Below are 18545 nucleotides of genomic sequence, written 5' to 3' on the forward strand. Positions count from 1 at the left end.
CCACCTCTGTTGGGCCATAACCTCCATCTCCTGGAGTGGGTATAGGCAGGCAGCTGTGGGAACGGGGAAGAGAGAGCAAGTTTGAATTGAGTAAGGAGAGGCCACCAAAGGAGATGGGCAGTGATGGGTAAGGACGGAGAAGACCAACTTTTAACATGGTCATCACGGGACGAGATTAAACTATGCTAACCCATAGACCAAAATACATCTTGGATCTACCAGCTTGCAGGTTCCCAGGAGGAAGGGTTAAATGTTAGGGTTTTACTCTCCAAAACAGAAGCCACTAGCCACATGTGGCCATTGAGCACTTGAAATATGGCCACTGCCACAGAGGAACTAAATTTAAAAATTTTATATATTCTTAATTAATGTAAAGTTAACTTAAGACTGATCCTCAGTTTAGTTATTGGAAAAGTTTTAAGTGTTCTTGGACCAACTTGAGTACATGAATCTACTCTTCAGTTGTAAATTTCATGAAATCTAAATGCAGATCAAGTATTTCCAATCAAAATTCAGCACCCAAGTTGAGAGGTGGAAAATATACAGTCATTTCAACGACTCAGTATGAAAAAAATAATGTAAAAACATCTCATTAATATTATTTTACAATTGCTACATGGTGAATTGATAGTATTTTTAACAAATTACAATAAATATTATTAAAATTAAATTCACTTGTTTCTTTTTAGCACCTCAAAGTTCAGAATTATCTATGTAGCTCATGTATTTCTGTTGGTGGCAGTCTTAGGGGTTTTTGCATTTCTTCTTTTAGCCAGCATAGAATTCTCTGGGTTGGTGGAAAGTACCCTGTCCTAAGAGCCAGTATTTCTAGACCTCATTTTGCCAAGGATCCTTCATATGACCTTGGGTAAATCCATTTCTCTGAGATCCAGTTTCTTCATCGGTAAAATGTTGATAATAGTTCCTGCCTACATTCCAAGGTTGCTACCACAAAGGACAGATTAGAGAGGAAACGTAAAAATACTTTGTGAGCAGTAAAGTGCTATCCAAATGCAAGGTGATGAAAGGAGGAGTTGCTCTATAAATATTTACTGGAATAAATCCACTTTCAGGTTTCCTCTCTCTGCAGTAGTTCCATATCAATGGCCAGGACTGTGCTTGGGGTGGGCCTGCTCCAGCCATAGATTCTGAAAGCAGGACAGTGCCTCAGAGATCAAAGAGCTGCCTGCATTGTCCACTTGGGGCCTCTTATCTGGAGCATCCCTCATTTCCCAGACCGTCTTATTCTGCAGCCAAAGGGAACCCACAGAAAAGTTTCTCCAAATACAAAACCCACAATATTACTACAAAGGCCTGAAGCCTGCTTTCTTTCTCTGGCTTCTACTAACCCAGAAATGAACGAAATACTTTTAGGGCCCAAGCAGTCACCCTGGGTGTGATGTGTAGCCCAAATACCCTGGTAGCATTGACAGAGAGCCTTCTTGGTTTGAGGGCTTGGTGGAAACCCAGCCACTGAGTACATTCCCCAGCGCGCTGGGTGAGTGGGGGAGAATGGGCAGTATTTTCTAGTTCATCGCCCAGAGCGGCCCCTGTTAAAATGTATCTGTATGGATACAGATATATTTCTAATTCTCACAAAGGTCCCATATATGCCAGCACTGGCCCTGATTACATGCAAGGCCCCATCCACCGTTCCTAGAAGTTTCTGGACTGCACTGGGAAGCAGGGTCTCCTGCTCACATTTTCTCACTTCTTTTTGACTTATGCCTCAGTTTTAGTGCCAGCATCCCAGTCAATCCCACTCCAACTAGCTCCTTCCAGTGCAGAGCCCAGGTAGAATTTTGAAGTAGTTGTTCCCAGTTCTTTCTCCGGCCTTGTCTCTGTGGGTTTTCGCTTCCCTCATCGTCTTCAGGCATTCAGCAGCCTCATGTGCCCCCCCCCCCCCGCCTTTCTAAGCCCCCTCATGGAGGAGGCGATGATCTTTCCCCGGAAGGTTGGGCTGAGTCACCGGGCTGCCAAGGCGTTACCAACCCTGCACCCCAGAGTGGTGCCCCTGCCTGATCTCCGTCATCCCCCCTTTTGATGACCACTCAATGGGTCATCTTTCAACACTGTGTGGTAATTACCTTTAAGTAGATATCATTATTACCTAATTCACAAGGACTGTATGCCTTGATTTTCAAATCTCCAGAGCTCAGTTTAGTGGCTGGTATGTAGAGTACGCTCAACAAGTGTTTGTCATAGGAACTCCCGAGCCTCCCCCGACGAGCATTTGCATTTTAATATGGACCAAAGTCTGATCTAAAGGCACAGGCTTCAAATAGGGGATTTCAGTATTGCCCTAGGAAAATTCCAGCAGGTGCTACTGGCTTACCCTATTGCTGCCAAGTAGGTTAGGGGTAGGGGTAAGGAGCTCTCCCAGGGATAAATTATTTGAACTTCAAAACGTAGAATCCTCAGCCCAGTGAATCTCAAAGTGTTTACCTGGGCCGGCAGCAGCAGCTGTTCCTGGGAGCTTGTTAGAAGTACAGATTCTCAGGTCCCAGCCCAGAGGTCCCGAATAGGAACCCCTGGGGGTGGGGCCCAGCCATCTGTTTTAACAAGCTCTCCAGGGCGTGACTCTGAAGCAAGCTCAAGTCTGAGAACCACTGTAGTAAGCATTTCTTGCCACCCTCCTGTGTGCCAGGCATCCTGCTGGCTGCTGAGGGAACGAAGGTGTCTGCCCCGAGTTAATCACGGGGTCTCAGGTTCACTGATTCTCACAGAAACAATTACAGGAAGGCTGGCTGGGGGCTTCTCCCAGGGGCTATGTTTCTGATCAATAAAAACAAAACAAAACAAAACTAGACTAGACTAAACAGAAAACACCTGAGAGATCTGTCCCAGATAAGACCTCATTCTATGAGAATGAAAAATACAGACTAACCCATAGCCTGTAGACTTTGTTCAGGCCTTTCGTGGGGGTGGATGGGGCTTTGTTTATAGGACCCTTGTCTGAGAGAGGACTGTCCTAGGGGCCTAGTGGTCCTTGGTGGCCCACAGCTCCGTCCTCAGTCCCTTACTGCTAGAAGTCTTTTCAGAGGGGCTGCTCCGTAGCACCCACCCTCGCCGGACAACACCAGATATAACAAATATCAAGGCTCACTGTGCGAGTCATCTTCAAAGGAAAGGCAAGACTGAAGTTCAAGGCTAAAGAAACAAGGCTCTTGTATTTGCTGAAATGCCAAAGGACTCGCCATTCAACTTTACAAAATAATCAATCCCAGGCTATTTTTAGGGTCTTTACTTACACGACACTTCATTTTTCAAAATATATTAAAAACTGGTCTAGGTGTTAGATTTTCAGAAATCTGTGACATTTGACTGTATAAAGGAATGTGATGGTGCGGCGGAGGGAGTCTGGAAAGCATGGCCTTTCATTCTGCAGCCGAGGAGGCCACCTCCCTTCAATCCACACCTCTCAGACAAGCCCGGGCTATGGACCCCAGGTGTCCTTGCCTTGCCAACGCTTTGTAGCTAGTTTGTACATTTTTGAAGGGGAAAACATCAATCATGTCCGATCTTGAGACTGAGATTGTTCAAAATTTAAGACAGCCTTAAGGAAAATAGCTCTGCAGCACACAGCTCCTCTAGTTTACTCTCGGTCATCTATGGTATTTTAGCTGTCTGCCAGACATCGGCCTCCTAGGGAGCTGATTAAAGGATCCTTGCAAAACAAACTGATTTCTGAGTCAGACAGTCAAGGACTCATTATCCATTAAGTAATTTATGGGTTGCCTTTAATTTTATTTTGCATAAATCTAATTATAATAAAGAAGCTATGTCTCCTTGGGTTTCCTATTTCTAATTTTGAGAATCGTTGTGTTTCTTATCTTTGATTTTAAAGTTCTTAAAATATACTTCTTTCAAAATGATTTTTCCTTCCTGTGAGTGGTTTCATGTTTGAGCATCCCACCTCTATTTCTGGAAGTTATATTGAAATAGCTCTCAACGTGCTCTTTCCCTTGATCAATGAATGACTCCGCCGCATCCTGCGCCTATCAGATGCAGACGCCTGGGCTGGAGAGGGACCTAGAGGAGCCGCCGCTGGAGGACTGGGCTGAGAGCCACTTGACCTCCAAGAGTGGGTGTAATCCTGCCCTGTAATCACAGCCACTGAGAAGAGGTCCCTCACCGGGTCTTCCGTCTGGGAAGCCCAACGGACCAATAAAAATACAGAAACGAGAAAGGTCCCACTTGGAAAGAAATAAAGAACCTAATTGACTTGTCAAAGAAAACGTGAAGGGGGCAGCAAAAGTGATTGTCCTTAAAAAGATTATTTTCCCTAAATGCCTTTAAATGGGTTTCTTTTTTAATTTATTGAACATATAAATGTAATGGTTCTTTGAAACTTCTGCAGAGTTTAGGGGTAAGAACCACTTTTTATACTCTGATTCTAGTCACCTTTCTCCCCTGAATAGCTGTGTGATGTCACAATGTAAGCTCTCTGAACTTCAGTTTCTCTCTTCGGAATTAAGGGGGATTAAAAAATACCTAAGCAATAAATACATGTACTGCAACCAAAATATATTTGGTCATATAAGTACTCTCTGAGTGGTATCTAACCCTTATCAACCTTGGATAAGGGATCCTTACATCTATGTGTATACACACACACACACACAGAAAAAAAAAAAAACAGGTGGAAATAACTTCTACTCACTGAAAGTTTTAAATTTCTGTAAAGTAAATCAAGTGTACATAGAAGAAAGTAGAAGGGTCCTTTCTGTGAAGGCCTTCCTAGAGTATTTGTTAGACAAGCCTTTTATATTTGCTCTTCTAAGGTTCATTCCAAACCCACATTCATCCTAGGCTGGGAAACAACCATGGCTAACAATGATGTTTTCATTTTGCATCGCATTTGATCATAGTTTCCAATACATTCCCACAGGGGAAATAAGCCCGGATACCCAAGGTCACATGCTGAGTCAGATAAGTCCATGTCCATGACAACAGCGATAAAAGGAGGAATTCCCAACTAAATTTTTTTCCTTGTATCTTGTATCTTAAAGCACAAGTGAAAAATTCATAAAATCAGGTCTCCTGTTAACACATGAAATTTTCCAGTCCATTTTCTTGGCGATTTGCAGGAATGAGCAGAGAAAGAAATCCCATCTTCAGTTAGAAGAGGAGAAATGTCTAAATATAATCCTGAAACTACAGCCAGATATAATATATTCAACACATATTTGTATTCAAATTATGTTTCCCCCTGCATCTGTGTTTTTTATGTAAACATATATAATTCAGTTAGGAGCTGCTCTTATTAGAATCAAAGCAATCGTATTAGATACCATTTAAGACTGACAGCACTTACCGGTTTCCTGGACATCCAGGGCCCAGAGGCTGCAGTCAGAGAGCGATTATCGAGCTGCAGGCTGCAGTCTAGCCCTGAATTCCCAGAGAAGTCTTTGTCAGAACTTCCATTTCCTTCCCCGGCCACAGCCTCTGGTGGACAGGCCTGCTTTCAGCTGACCTTTTCCCTTCTCTCGCTCTTCCGTTACCACCAGCCGACTAGCTCTTTCATCTGCCTGTACACCTACAAATGCTAATATCCCTTTTTTGGACAAGATTTTTGTAACATAACTTTATGACCACTAAATGAAAATAACAAATAATGTAGACAACATGCACACATTTTTAAAAAATTCAATATATTGCCATAATTGAAATATAACTAAGATATCAAAGGAAATAACTTTTTGAAAATAAATAATGTGTGTTTTGAAATTTCAATATTCAGGCACAAGTATGCTAGAAGACAGAATGAAGTGGTCAGATACTCACACCCATATATATGTAGCTTATTTTGAACAGGACAGGCACAAATGCAGGCCGGCGTAGGCATGATAAGTGATATGGCTTTTCAAAATGCTGAACAATTTCTGTTAAGAGCCCTAACAAGTTAAAGAATAATTTTGCCTCAATTTACACAATTGTGGCATTCTTGAAAAGTTGAGTTATATTAAGACTGTCCAAAAAATGCAAAATAAATATTTTTAAAACCCACTTTGTACAATATATAAAACAGAGTTAAGATCTTAACCCAGATCATTCTGAACAGGATTTTTATCGATGTGAATGTCCATCAGGACACTCAAAGATCATGAGATACAAGTGGGTTCTTAACTCTGAGGGCATCATATCCACCGAAAGTTGTATCACATTCCAGAGATGTTCCCAGTCATTTGGACAATGGGGAAAATGCTCCTTTAAATTTCCAGAGTTTTCTATAGGAGGTGACACTGTTCCCATTGATAATGGTGCTATAGGGTCTTAGTCTATGTAAGTCTGACTTAAGTAGACGGGTATAAAATATGAGGGTCACTAGTACGGTAGATATTGGGGAGCACCAGAGAGATATAGACAAGACCGCAACTGGAGAAAGCTCTCTTTGGTAGCATCACCAAGGATACACTAGAATTAGAAGAGCTCACAGGTGGCGAAGTTGGTTAGAAAGTTTAGCAATGGTTCAGGCAAAAAGGAATAATCCCGGCTGAAATTATAGTGCTGTGGTGGGAAGCAGAAGGCTATTCCAGATCATGGCTGGGATAAATTCATTAAAAACTAATAATCTTTAAGGACCGGGAATGTGGAAAGCAGGGAAGCGATCACTCAAAGAGCACTTCAGAATTTGGACCCTGTGTGTGCAGAAAGGTACTGATGCTCTGCCCAGGAGGAAGGACGTCAGGAAGGGGAAGCCAGTTGGAAATGGGGGCATAGAGGTCGTGGTCACGGCTACACAGCTAAAACCACAGAATGGCAAACGTGAGTGCGAGAGAAAGAGGGACATAATGAGATTTTTATATCTATACCTATATCTGTGTTTATGTCTAGGAGAAAAAAGAGAATGACTTGAACAGTCAAGGACGCTTGTTTAGAGGTGACAGAAAAAAGAAGGGCAAGTGAAACCACAGAAAAAGAATGAGAGACAAAAGATCCTCTAACTATTGCAACATTAAGGGTGGCAGGAGTGAAGTTTACGGAGTTCCAAGGGGGAGGGAGTAGCCAACAAAAAAGCCCACTGCCACAGGAGACCAGTGGCATGTGGACGGTGGACAATTAGGAGTGGCTGGATGTCATAACCATGCGGGCATGGCTGGCCTTCCATGTGGCAATCTCTGTAGCTCATAGCTGCAGGGGGAGGGGTGCACCCGGAGCTTTTGGGGGTACTTGGTGCAAGAAGACCATGTAGCAGAGAGGACCGTTCTGAGCTCTTTGAGCTTAGTGGCCAGATGAGCACAGATTCCCTGTGCATTCCTGGGGAGGCAACCCTCTCGAACTTGAGGGCTGCTCTCGGAGTTGAAGGATGGACCATGGGAACCACCCAGGAGAGCAGGCGAGTGCTCCCTTCTCCCATCACACCGCCTGCCTTTCCTTTCTCTTCCGAATGGAAGGAGAGAAACACAACGGGAGCTTGGGCAGATGGCGGGATGGCCGTGTGGGCCTGACAGCTGGGAAGGACCAGAGGCGGCACCCACAGGAAAGGGAAGGACAAGGCCACTAACCTCCTCTCTCCTTGTTCACGGCCTCGGCAAGAAAGAAAATGCTCAGTGTCAGACACGGGGCTGAGAGAAGGCGGGAGGCGAGGGAGACAGCCTGATTTTCAGTCGCAGAGCAGGAAGGTGAAATGAGGCAGCTTTGGACTTGGGGCCCCAACTATCTCATCAGGTGGACGTTCCACTGGCTGAGAGAGGCAGAGGTGGGGCTGGGGGCTTACAGAGAACTCCCGGGTTGAGGATGGTCCCTCTTGGCAGTCGAAGATGGGAATGAGCGAGAAAGCCAGGCAATGTCGAGTGGCCCAGGAGGCCCGACCTCAGCGAGATTTCATGGCCTTATTCTGAAATGAGCAACTATGGTTTCCTGGCTTTCTCTGTCCACCCTCTGCAAGCTGAGGACAGGGGCAGAGCAAAGAATGCTGCCAATTTCAAAGGTCAAGGCCTTAGAGATGGGACCATTTAAAATAAAAAAGAGGCCTGAGTTACAACAAGAGCACAGGGGAAGGCGATTGGGGGTGAGGAGGTGAGGGGGAGCACTGTTCTCTCCTTGTGGAAATGGTATCTGTTATCACACAATTGTTTCTAAGTGTATCATAAAGTACCTTAGTGTGTGCATGGGGCAGGTGTGCGTGAGCTCAGAAGTGGGCATGGCTAGTATCCCTGACCAAGAGGGACTGGGTCGGTCGTGGGCTCAGCGCGTAATAATCACATGCGCTTTGCAAATGAGCGAAGAGCCAGCGGCTTCCTTAGATGGGAATGAGCAGCTGCTCAGAAGGTGCCGTAAGAGATGCAGTCTCGGTGTCTGTAGAGCCGGCCGACAGATTCCTGGGATGGCGGGACTAACCTGGGGTTAGCATCTTTAATGGCAAGAAAGGCCCCAGGTACTAGCTTGGAACACACATTTATTGAGAACCATTGACATAATGTTTCTGAGGTGGAAGGTAATAAAGATGAGTGAGATCAGAGCTTCTGCCTGGTGGCCAGTGTTCATTAGAGGAGGCAGCCAGCACATCTGCGGATGGTGAATGTGGAGCGGGGAGGGAAGGGCTAGAACACAAAACCCACCAGGCTGCTGTCTCACCAGTCTTTCCTCCAGTCTTATGGCTTAAAACCCACTAGACTGTGATGACTCCCAAGTTGGAATCCTTTCTCTGTCCCTGCCACCTCCTTCCTTCTCTTTGGTAGCCTACATCTGATCCATTAGGAAATTCCATTAGCTCTATTTTTCTAACAGATCCAGAATCAAACCCCTTTCCACCACCTACACTGCTGCCACCTGCATTTTAAACCACCATTATCTCACCCGATAACACCCTAAACCCGTCTCTCCTGCTGCTGCTCTTGCCCCCTGCAGTCCCATCTCAATACATTATATTGAGAGATCCTTTGGAGGTGTAATCAGATCATATCACTTCTCTGCCCAGGCACTTCCAACAGCCCCCAACTCCTGAGTGAGAAAGCCAAGAGCCTTACGATAGCCCGCACTGACCTCCATGATTGGCCCCACACCTTCCCTGACCTCCTTTCTCCTCCCTCACCCCCCTTTAGCCACCTTGCCTTGGGCTGGTTCCTGAGCAGCCAGACTGTGTCTGCCTCAGGGAATTGACCTTACTGTCCCCTCTGCTAAGAATGAGCTTCTCCCAGATAGTCACAGGCTCAGATGGCAGCCCATGGGGAGGCCTTTCCTGATGCAATATTGCATCAGTCCCACCTCCTCACTCTGGCTCACCCTGCTTTATTTCCCTACAAAGTCCTTATCATTCGTTGACACTCACATATTTACTTATCATTTTTCTCCTCCAACCATAATGTAATATCTGTGACGGCAGGGTCTGCATCCCTGGCATCCAGCGCAACAGCAAAACTTTAGGACATAATAGGCACCCAGTAAATATTTACTGAGCGAGTGGACAGATGAATGGACACGTAAGTGAGTGAATATACTACACGGCTCATAGTTTCTTCCTGCCTTCACGGTTTGCCTTGTTCCGTCTTCATGTGATTTAAAATGTTTCTCAACCACTGTTATTCTTGCTATTCTTTCAGTACTCGGGGACTTTGATTTCTTAGCTTTAGAAGAGAGGGGGTACAACAGCTTCTAAGGCCACTTTTGCCCTTACATTTCTGTAACTGTACAGTGATTGGCAAGGCTGATTTAAGGAGAAAATGTATTTTTAGGAACTCTTCTGGAAATCTTATCAGCTCTGGGTTTGGCCTAGATTTGTTAGCAGCCGTTTGAGCTGTGGGATCTAACAGAAGCATCTATATGGGGGTAGGGGAGGCATCTGGGGAGCCCATTGTGTTCTTATTCCAGAGTCTAGAACTGAATGGAATCCAGGTGGGGTGGAGACGTGGCAGGGTTCTGCACTCAGCATCCAGGAAGGAGCAGGTGTTGGATTCTTAAGTCCCCAGGCTGGTAACAAGGACACAGATCTAGGGTCTTGGTATCCCAGAAGTTTAATTCTTCTTCTTTACATTTTCTCTCCCACTACAATAGCACATAGCACGCTACTGTGCACCAAGAGCTCATCAACACCCCCTAAGCCCATCCTTGTGGTATGGTGGTGGGAATGGCTGTGGTTTCAGGGTCTCAAACTTTCTGAAAGGCAGCAATACTGGATCCGGAAGGATGCCAGCAGAACAGCTTGCTGAGAGTGGGTGTGAGCATCTTCCTCGATAAGCCTGGGCTCCAAGAGGCCCCATCCCTGGTCTTGGTACTCTCTAGCAAGGGAAGGCCCAATGTCTGAGCCACACGGACCTTCAACATGCTCACCCTGTGGGGTTAATGCATCTCTGCAGGCAGACCAGAGAGAGCAGTCTTCTGCCTGGTCCCCTGAGGCAGTGGCTATAGCTAGGTCTCCATCTTCTTAAGATTTGTAATCCAGCTGTTGACTACATCCCAGAGAGGTTCTGCTAGGAAAAACCTCACCCCACTAACTTCGCAGAACACAATTATGCTGGCGTGGAACCAATTATGGGGTATGTGGATTGGATGTTCCAAGGGTTGAGAGACCCCAGAAGGATGCAGAATGCTACTTGTTTGCTTGAACACTGTGGGAAAGACACCAACAGGGCCAGACATGCAGGTGATGGTATTTCATTAACACTTAACAAAATAAAAAAATTCCCTACAGAGCACCATTAGACTTTGGCAGAAAAGTAGAACCCAGGAATTCAGGATCAGGGAGACATCAACCTATTAAAACAGGGTTTTCATTTTGTTGTCATTTCAGTCACCCTGGAAGTTTTAAAAAAATCAATTTCCTGCCATACTTTCCTAATCGCCATTGACAGGGAATGACGCAAGCCCTGAGGACAAAGCAGGCTACAGAAATGAGTCTGAGTCAACAATTCCTCATATCTTTCAGGAAACTGAGCTAACGGCTAGAGTCGAAATCAACAACAAATATTTACTGCACTTAAAACCCGGGGAGCTGAGTAATAAAAAATGATAAACCTGGTAACAAAGTGTACATTCTATCAAAACGTAAGGCACTGATACCGGGGTTATTAGGTGCATGGTCGCCAGCTGCCGGACACAGGTCGCATCCTTGCCCGACTTGTTAAACGAAGCTCCCCCTCCAATCCCTCTCATGCCCAGAACAGCTTCCTTTGTTGCCTTTCTGCGCAGACGGGGCGCTCCTCAGAGGCTAATCACCACTCGGCTCTGCTTCCCTGCTGCCACCAGTTGTCATTATTTCTAGGCAACATTACCCTGTGCTGTGTCACCATGGCAACAGTGGGTCACCACTTTGAGGAGTGCAACAGGGAAACTGGGGGAAAGGGAAAGGAACAGTCACGGGCTGAACCGCTCCTGGGCACAAGGAACTTCTGAGGTGGCAGATGGGCTTCTTCCCATTTTATGGAAGGGGAAACTGAGGAACGGACCAACTCTCTCTTAATTACTGTGAATGGAGGAGCGGAATGTAAAACTTGACACCCACACCCTACACCTGGGGCTGTGCTCCTTGTTGACAGGAAGGTGACTGAGCCATTGCAAGAAGCATCCAGTTTGAGGGAAACAAATAAACAACGGAGGGGGTGGGGGGGCTCTGGTATTACGTAGATGAACCAAGAAATCTTTAGACATCTCCTTTAATGTACTAAACCCTGCTCTCTTAACTACATGTTTTGCATATTTTTTCAACTATACAATTCTTACTTAAACGTAAGTAGTTTTGCTTTCCCAGCTCTATTGACCTGCGAACTCCACTCAGTTCCTTAATTCTCCCCTACCAACTGCATTTCTTTCAAAAACATATCCATTTTCCTTTAAGTGTTTTTTAAGAGGCATGCTGCTGAGTTGGAAAATTAATAACCTGGCATAACCCGCGATACCACCCTCACAACACGCTCTCAAGTTACTTGTTCATTATTTTCCAAAATGATTTTATCACCTGCGTTCCCGCGTGCACACTTCCATCGCTCTTCTAATGCTGCTTATCCCACAAACTGGCCTGACCTCCTTCTGCGAGAGAACCAACAGCTTTGAATCAAACCAAACCTGACAAGATAAAATGAGAGGAAAAAAGGGAGAGTCTGAGGAGGCCTTTTCTGGTATGCAGATCGTCACATGGCTGCCTACTTACGCTCTGCAGGTTCCAGTAACCAAACAAATGTTTTGTCATTAACACTACGTGTGAAAAAAACAACTTGACCACATGGTAATACTTTTTCATCTACAGCATTATTTTGCTACTGTGGTCTCTTTTTACCTAGGGATGGAATGCATACAACTCTATGTACAGATACAAATGATATTTTGCTTATTGGAATGAGTCTTCTCGGTACTAGTTGAAATGACTTTCTTAGGATTTTAACAAAAGTGTGCATTTTGATGAGAAATGGATGGCGTACTTAAATCCCCACTGCAAATCAAGAGACACATACAGCCATGTGCCCTTGATCAAGCCATACAACTAGAAGCTTCCATTGTCCTACCACACTCGGTTGTTGCCAAGACTGCTTACATGCAGTCTATGAAAGAAGTTGGAAGACGGAAGGCAGAGCACTAGTATGAGGCGTTTCATTCCTGGGGTCCTTTCCCGCACGTTAGCAGAGAACTGCGGTATCAATGGTGGAGATTTTGCTTAAGGCCGCTCTGATGACCTCTGCAGCACCTGGCAGAGATGACCCTGTCTGCATCACGTTTTCCAGTAAGAGTGACTCAGCAGCAGCCAATATTCATTAAGCCTGGCTGCGAGTTCTTCACTGTTCTAGCTGCTATAACCAATTCCTCGTCAACTTATGCCGACAGACATTCTGAGGTTTCATCTAGCTTCTCAAGTAGTAGTTACAATATTTTCAAAGAAAACTGATAATAAAGGTCCATGACCCCTAGCCAGTACTTTAAAGGGTTCCCTCTTATCTGTCTTAAGCGATGTGTAAGGCCTCCCCGATGCTTTCCTTCAGAAAGAGAAGCACTTCGGTCTCTAGAGTCAGGAAGAAGATGGGTTATGCTCGCACGTGTTAGTCCAGGGGCACATAGTGGATGCTTCATGGTAACTGGCTCAGCTCTCGTCATCCTCCATCTAAAACACATTCAGCTCATTAGGTCACAGGCAGTTTCTAGAAGGAGCGGGCGTTTCTCGTTTTTAAGGCATAAAAGCAAACAAAGTAAAGCCCTCTGAAATACACTTGACTGCTCTTCGGGAGCCACCAAATTGCCTAATTGTCAGCAAATGAGTTGGATGGGTGACAGAAGAGCTGAGTGTTAGTTCCTGCAGTCACATGCTGGTCAGGAGATTTGGGGTGAGTCACAAGCCCTCTCCAGGCCTCAGTTTACCCAACCATAAAAAGAAGATGCTGGACCAAGCAGTGGTTGTCAAACACAGGTGTGAGTAGCTACATGGCCAAAGGTAAACAGTGTAGCCTAAGGGAGCATCAATTTTACTTAAAAAAAGTTGTTGGGGTAAAAGAGAAAGTCAAATCACTGATGGCAACTAATTTTAATTTTTTTATATTAAAGCAAACATATATAATGGAGCAGAAGGTAAGATTTAGAAGACTTTAGATAGATAAATAGACATCTGTCAGGAGACCAACTAAGCCTAAGGAGACCAACTCCTCTCTCCTCTGCTATTAGGAGGCCTAGGTGGAAAGAAAAACTTGAGAAATACTGAGCAACAGAGTCTCCAGGGCCAGTTCTACCTTAGACATGCTAGGAACCATGTTTCTTGCCCAGTAGTGAGAGGGATCTTTAGGGGGATACCTGTAATCCACTGGGGTTAGTTTTGTTACTCTGCAGCAGAAACACAAGTTCATTAAAGCCAAAGATTTCATCTAAACCACTAATCTTCCTCAGAGAAGAAAATGATGTTTCTCCAGACCATTCAGCACCTAAAATGATCATGGGGGTATACTCTGGATTTAGTGTTGCCTTTGGGACTGGAAAATCTAATATGCCAACTTGTTTACTACAATATCAGGGACAGCCAAGAGCACCTGGCCTGTCCATGCCTCTGAGAAGCAGCATCTATCAGGGTTTAGCTGTGTTTGCTCACACTTGACAAGAGTCAAAATGCTCTATGAAATCCATCAAATTAACTATTTTTCTTAGGAACTTACACTATGACTTAGGATAATACAGAAATTAAAAGGCAGATTTAGAATGATAGATCATCTTATATCCCTACAACTATGAAATTCAAATGTAGAACAAGGGGAAACTGGGTTTAAGATACAAAGAAGTCAAAATGCAAGTTCAAATCAAATGTTTAGACAGAAAAAAATATTTTTAAAAGTGGTAAATGCAAAAAAAAAAAAAAAAGTGGTAAATGCTTTTCAGAGGGCATTTTAAAGGTAAGTTAGTGTGAGAGTGGTAGAGAAAGTTAATAACGTTGGTTTTTGTTTTTATTTATACTTTTACAACAAAACTTTTCATGCTGCTTTGGCCCGTGTGGCTCAGTTGGTTGGGTGGCTTCCCATGCACCAGAAGGTTGCTGGTTCGATTCCCCGTCCGGGCACATGCCTGGGTTGCAGGCTCGATCCCCAATAGGAGGCAAGCAGGAGGCAACCAATCGATGTTCTGCACTCACATAGATGTTCTCATTGTCTCTCTCTCTCTAAAATTCAATAAAAATGTATACTTTTTATGAGCTACTCCTAGAATATTGTTAAATGCCTTCTTTTTCATCATAATGTAACAAAATCCTCCATCATCTTTCAAGAACTAAAATTAATATACATTTTTAAATTTTTAGGCATGAATTACAGTTTATTTTTCAAAGACAAATCATAAATATTAACAAATCTGGAAATTATTCAGTGTTATATTTTAATCTTAATATCTAAGTGACTCTTAGCCACATTTATCAGGCAAAATTTTGTATGCTTGAAAATTTTTAATTGGAAAACTCTTAAGAAAAATCTAGCATATTTTCTACAATGTAAACTTCCAAAGAACACTGTATAATTTCTATAAGTATTACAATAAGTATGGTATTACTGTAAAAAGAAAATTTTTGTGTACTGCTATTTTATTAAGGGAAGATCAGCTAATGGATTTTTTTAATGGTGTGAAAACCAGTAAACTTGAAACATGTTTCATTTCCCTGCACTTACCTATATAACTCCAAACTTTCTTTAATTGAGAAACCTTGATAAGGATACAAGAAACTGGAGAGGTGGTGAGGGAGAGCCTTTGCTAATGAATGAACAGAATCCACAAGTAGTATTTGTTTTAACTCACATGTCACAGATGTTTCTATTTCAGAGGATCAAGTTTTAACACATAAACATGTAATTAGAAAGTAATAAGAACTTAATAAGTATATAACTTTTCATTTGATATCACTTAAGCTATGAACATTTTTGATACAATTATGTGAACAGAATTATGCACCTCCAATAAGTCTGGGCCGAAATTCTATAGAGTTGGGACTAGACTTTTTCATTTCTTTGCTTTAAGCACAGAGTTCAATAATACTTGTTGAGTAGATAAATGGATGGGTGGATGGGTGAATGGATGAGACAGAGGAAAAATAAATAAATGGTTCTTTTTATTTTAAATGTACATATCAAAGTTATACTTTCTGTGAAGCAGGAAACTTAGGTACAGTCAGTCTAAATTTTGTTTTTAATATCATAAAACTAATATTTATAAGATGCATAAGTGTCTTAGATTTCAGTTAGCAAGATGAAAAATCTACTTCTGGTCGCTATAATTAGTTTAAAATTCCCTGGGGAAACATATTCATAGTAGGATATAAAATATAGAGAAACCTCCGTCACTAATCATTTATTTTGAAAATTTTTCAAAAGATCAGCTGTTCAAAATTTTCAAAAGTCAAGAAACAGTGCAGCCAATACATTAATATGTAAAAGGAATATATGACATAACTATCAGAAAAGAGCAGAACATGTTATCATTATCATCAGATGATATGATTATATCCCAGGAAATTCAAGAGAATTAAATTTATTTCTCACAAGAAAAAAGTGAGTTCTGTTAAGCTGTCAGAAATAAGATAACTAAATGAAGTTAAATGGAACCAATAGTTTTCTTGTTCCCTAGCAATAATCAGGGAAAATACATAATAGAAAAATAGATCATTCATAATAGCTACATAAAACACAAAACAATTGGGAGTAACGCTGGCTGAAAATGTATGCAGACAGACATCAAAATTAACAAACTTTACCTGAAGATATAAACTAATATTGGAATGAAACTGAGATTTCTAGATTAGCATTCTTATCATTTAAAAATATTATTTCTTACTATATTAGTTCTTACTAAATTACTTTATAGATTCAACACAATTTTAATAAAGGATCAAAGGATTTTTTGTTGTTGGAGGAAGTTGTTATGAGTATGGGAGAGAACTTAAAGATGATTTTGAAATTTATCTGAAAGAAGAAATAGATGAGAACATAAATTTCTGAAAAAGAATTGCAATATATGGGATTGGCCTTAGTAGATGGATATATTTACTCTTAATTTACAACAAAACAGTTTGCTTCTGTTGAAGGTATAGAGAAAGAAATCAACAGAATTGACTAGAGTATTTTGAAAGAGATCCCAGGATACCTAAGAACTTAGAATCCAAGATAGTAAGTACTACAATGGAGAAAGGATGCCTTATTCCTTATGTATTGTTTAGAATAATAAGAAAAATAAAGAGTAAATCAACTTATAAACTCAACTTTCACTATTCCCCCAAATAAATTCCATATTGATTTGATTAAAAAGATATTCCACAAAGGGCAAAAAATATATAGATGAATCTTTCATTGATAACAGGCATGCAAGTCTTACTAAGAATAAAAATGCAGACAAAGAACAAAAGGTCAATTATTTTTAATGGCTTCAGTACGTGTTAACTACAAGCTTCTGACTTCTTGATATACAGCCAACTTGAGTACAAGCAGCTATCTAACTTCCCCCACAAAATCCCCAGGGACATAACTAAGGACTGATAAAAAAAAAATATGGAAAAAGAAAGTTTTAAGCAGTGTTAGAAGCAAGGGAAGTGTATCAGTCACATGTGTTATTAGTCTCTGTGCTACTACTAGTTCTACTGAAAACCCCCAAATTTTGTCCAGTAGCTACATTAAACTGAAAACCAGCAGTTCACTGGTTCATCTCCCTTGTGTACTGGGTATAGCAGCAGCAAGGAGGCTTAGATGAGTCGTATACTTGGCATCCAGGCTAAGCAAAGGAAAAGGTGGGTAGAGAGAAGTAATCTCTATGACAAGAAACTGAGCACAGATGACATACCCCTGCTGGGTACCCGTGACCAGAATCCACTCTACACCACACTGAAGCTGCTGCACCACTGAACTCAATCAAGTTTACACCAAAGAATCTCCTACTTACTATTTGAGGAGAGAATTCTACCAATAGGCAGCAAGCAAGGAGTTATAAAGATTTCTCTGCCCTGTCTTAGATTAAAAGAACCAAGCCTGGATGGATCGCTTTGCATTCATGATGAATGAATGAATGAATAAAAGCCTAACAACAAATGAAAAGCTGGATGTGCAACAAAGATCCAGCATAAGAGCAATGGAAAGATTCTGCAAACTGAAAACAAGGGTCAAGATGGAGAGCTCACTGTTTATCATTTGAAAAAATTAAGAAATATTAAGATCACATCTTGCATTGTGTTTTCAATGAAGTTCAGGAAAGCTCATCCTTTCTCCATGATCTTATGAAATGGGAAAGGAAAGATGAGAAGAGAATAGATTGAATTGAAAAGGGGTTAAGAGATTGCCAGAAATAAAGGTGGTAGTGGCTGGCATAAGAAAGGAATGTGAAGAAATCAACATTTCAGTAGAATTAAAATCTGAATTTTATAAAGTAAAGCACTTTCTGTGTACCAAATGGGACCAATGAGGTGGAGTCTCAATATACTTGCGACTTATTTACACAATACAGAGGAAAAGGGAAAAGAGATTAAAATGATCAGAGAGCTATTGACAGATATGGAGGTCAGAAAACAAAGATCCAACCTAAGAATTATTAATGCCCCTGGAGAGAATAAATAAATAAAAGCACAAATGAAATAGAAACAGTAATTAAAAGATAGAGGCAAGGAAATCTTGGGAGATTCAAAAGGGAGCTGAGAGAAAGATCCAAAGAGACTTCCGTGGCCTAGGCAAAACTGATGAAAAGCTCTGAGAACCAACATCCTAGCAAGTGCCAAGACAAAGGAAGATTTCTAAAATTATTTAGCTCTTCTGCCCAAAAAAGAGTTAACTACAAAGGAATTGATTGGCTCTCAACTTTACTTTTGCACTACAAAACACTAAATGACAATAGAAAAATGTCTATAGGATTTTGAGGGGAAAACTTATTACTCCAAATAATACACTCAATCATAATATATTTTCTACATGAAAATGAAAAATATTCTCAAATATACACAGGATCTGAAAATATAACAGTCCCCAGAAATCCTACTTTGAGGAATACATACTAAAGGAAAAAAACAAAACAGACTTGGGACTAAATATTTATGTATCAGGATATTACTCATAGCATAATTCATGGAGATAAACAATTAGAACCAATGGAACAGAAAATACTAAAATAAATTATGGTAT

The 18545-nt window shown here is 42.0% G+C and overlaps 1 protein-coding gene across 6 annotated transcripts in view; it reads right to left on the reverse strand.

Annotated features, from left to right (window-relative positions):
• Positions 1 to 18545, reverse strand: part of MBNL2 (muscleblind like splicing regulator 2) — a 147919-nt gene that overhangs the window by 101582 nt on the left and 27792 nt on the right. The window contains exon 2 of one of the 6 annotated variants that reach the window (XM_081128329.1): positions 11897 to 12003. The exons of the other annotated variants lie outside the window; for them this stretch is intronic. The gene's annotated coding sequence lies outside the window, so the exon portion shown is untranslated. The remainder of the gene's footprint in view (positions 1 to 11896; positions 12004 to 18545) is intronic. 6 annotated transcript variants of the gene reach the window in all.

The sequence above is a fragment of the Miniopterus schreibersii genome, assembly GCF_964146895.1.
Source record: "Miniopterus schreibersii genome assembly, chromosome: 2".
NCBI classification, from domain to species: Eukaryota; Metazoa; Chordata; class Mammalia; order Chiroptera; family Miniopteridae; genus Miniopterus; species Miniopterus schreibersii.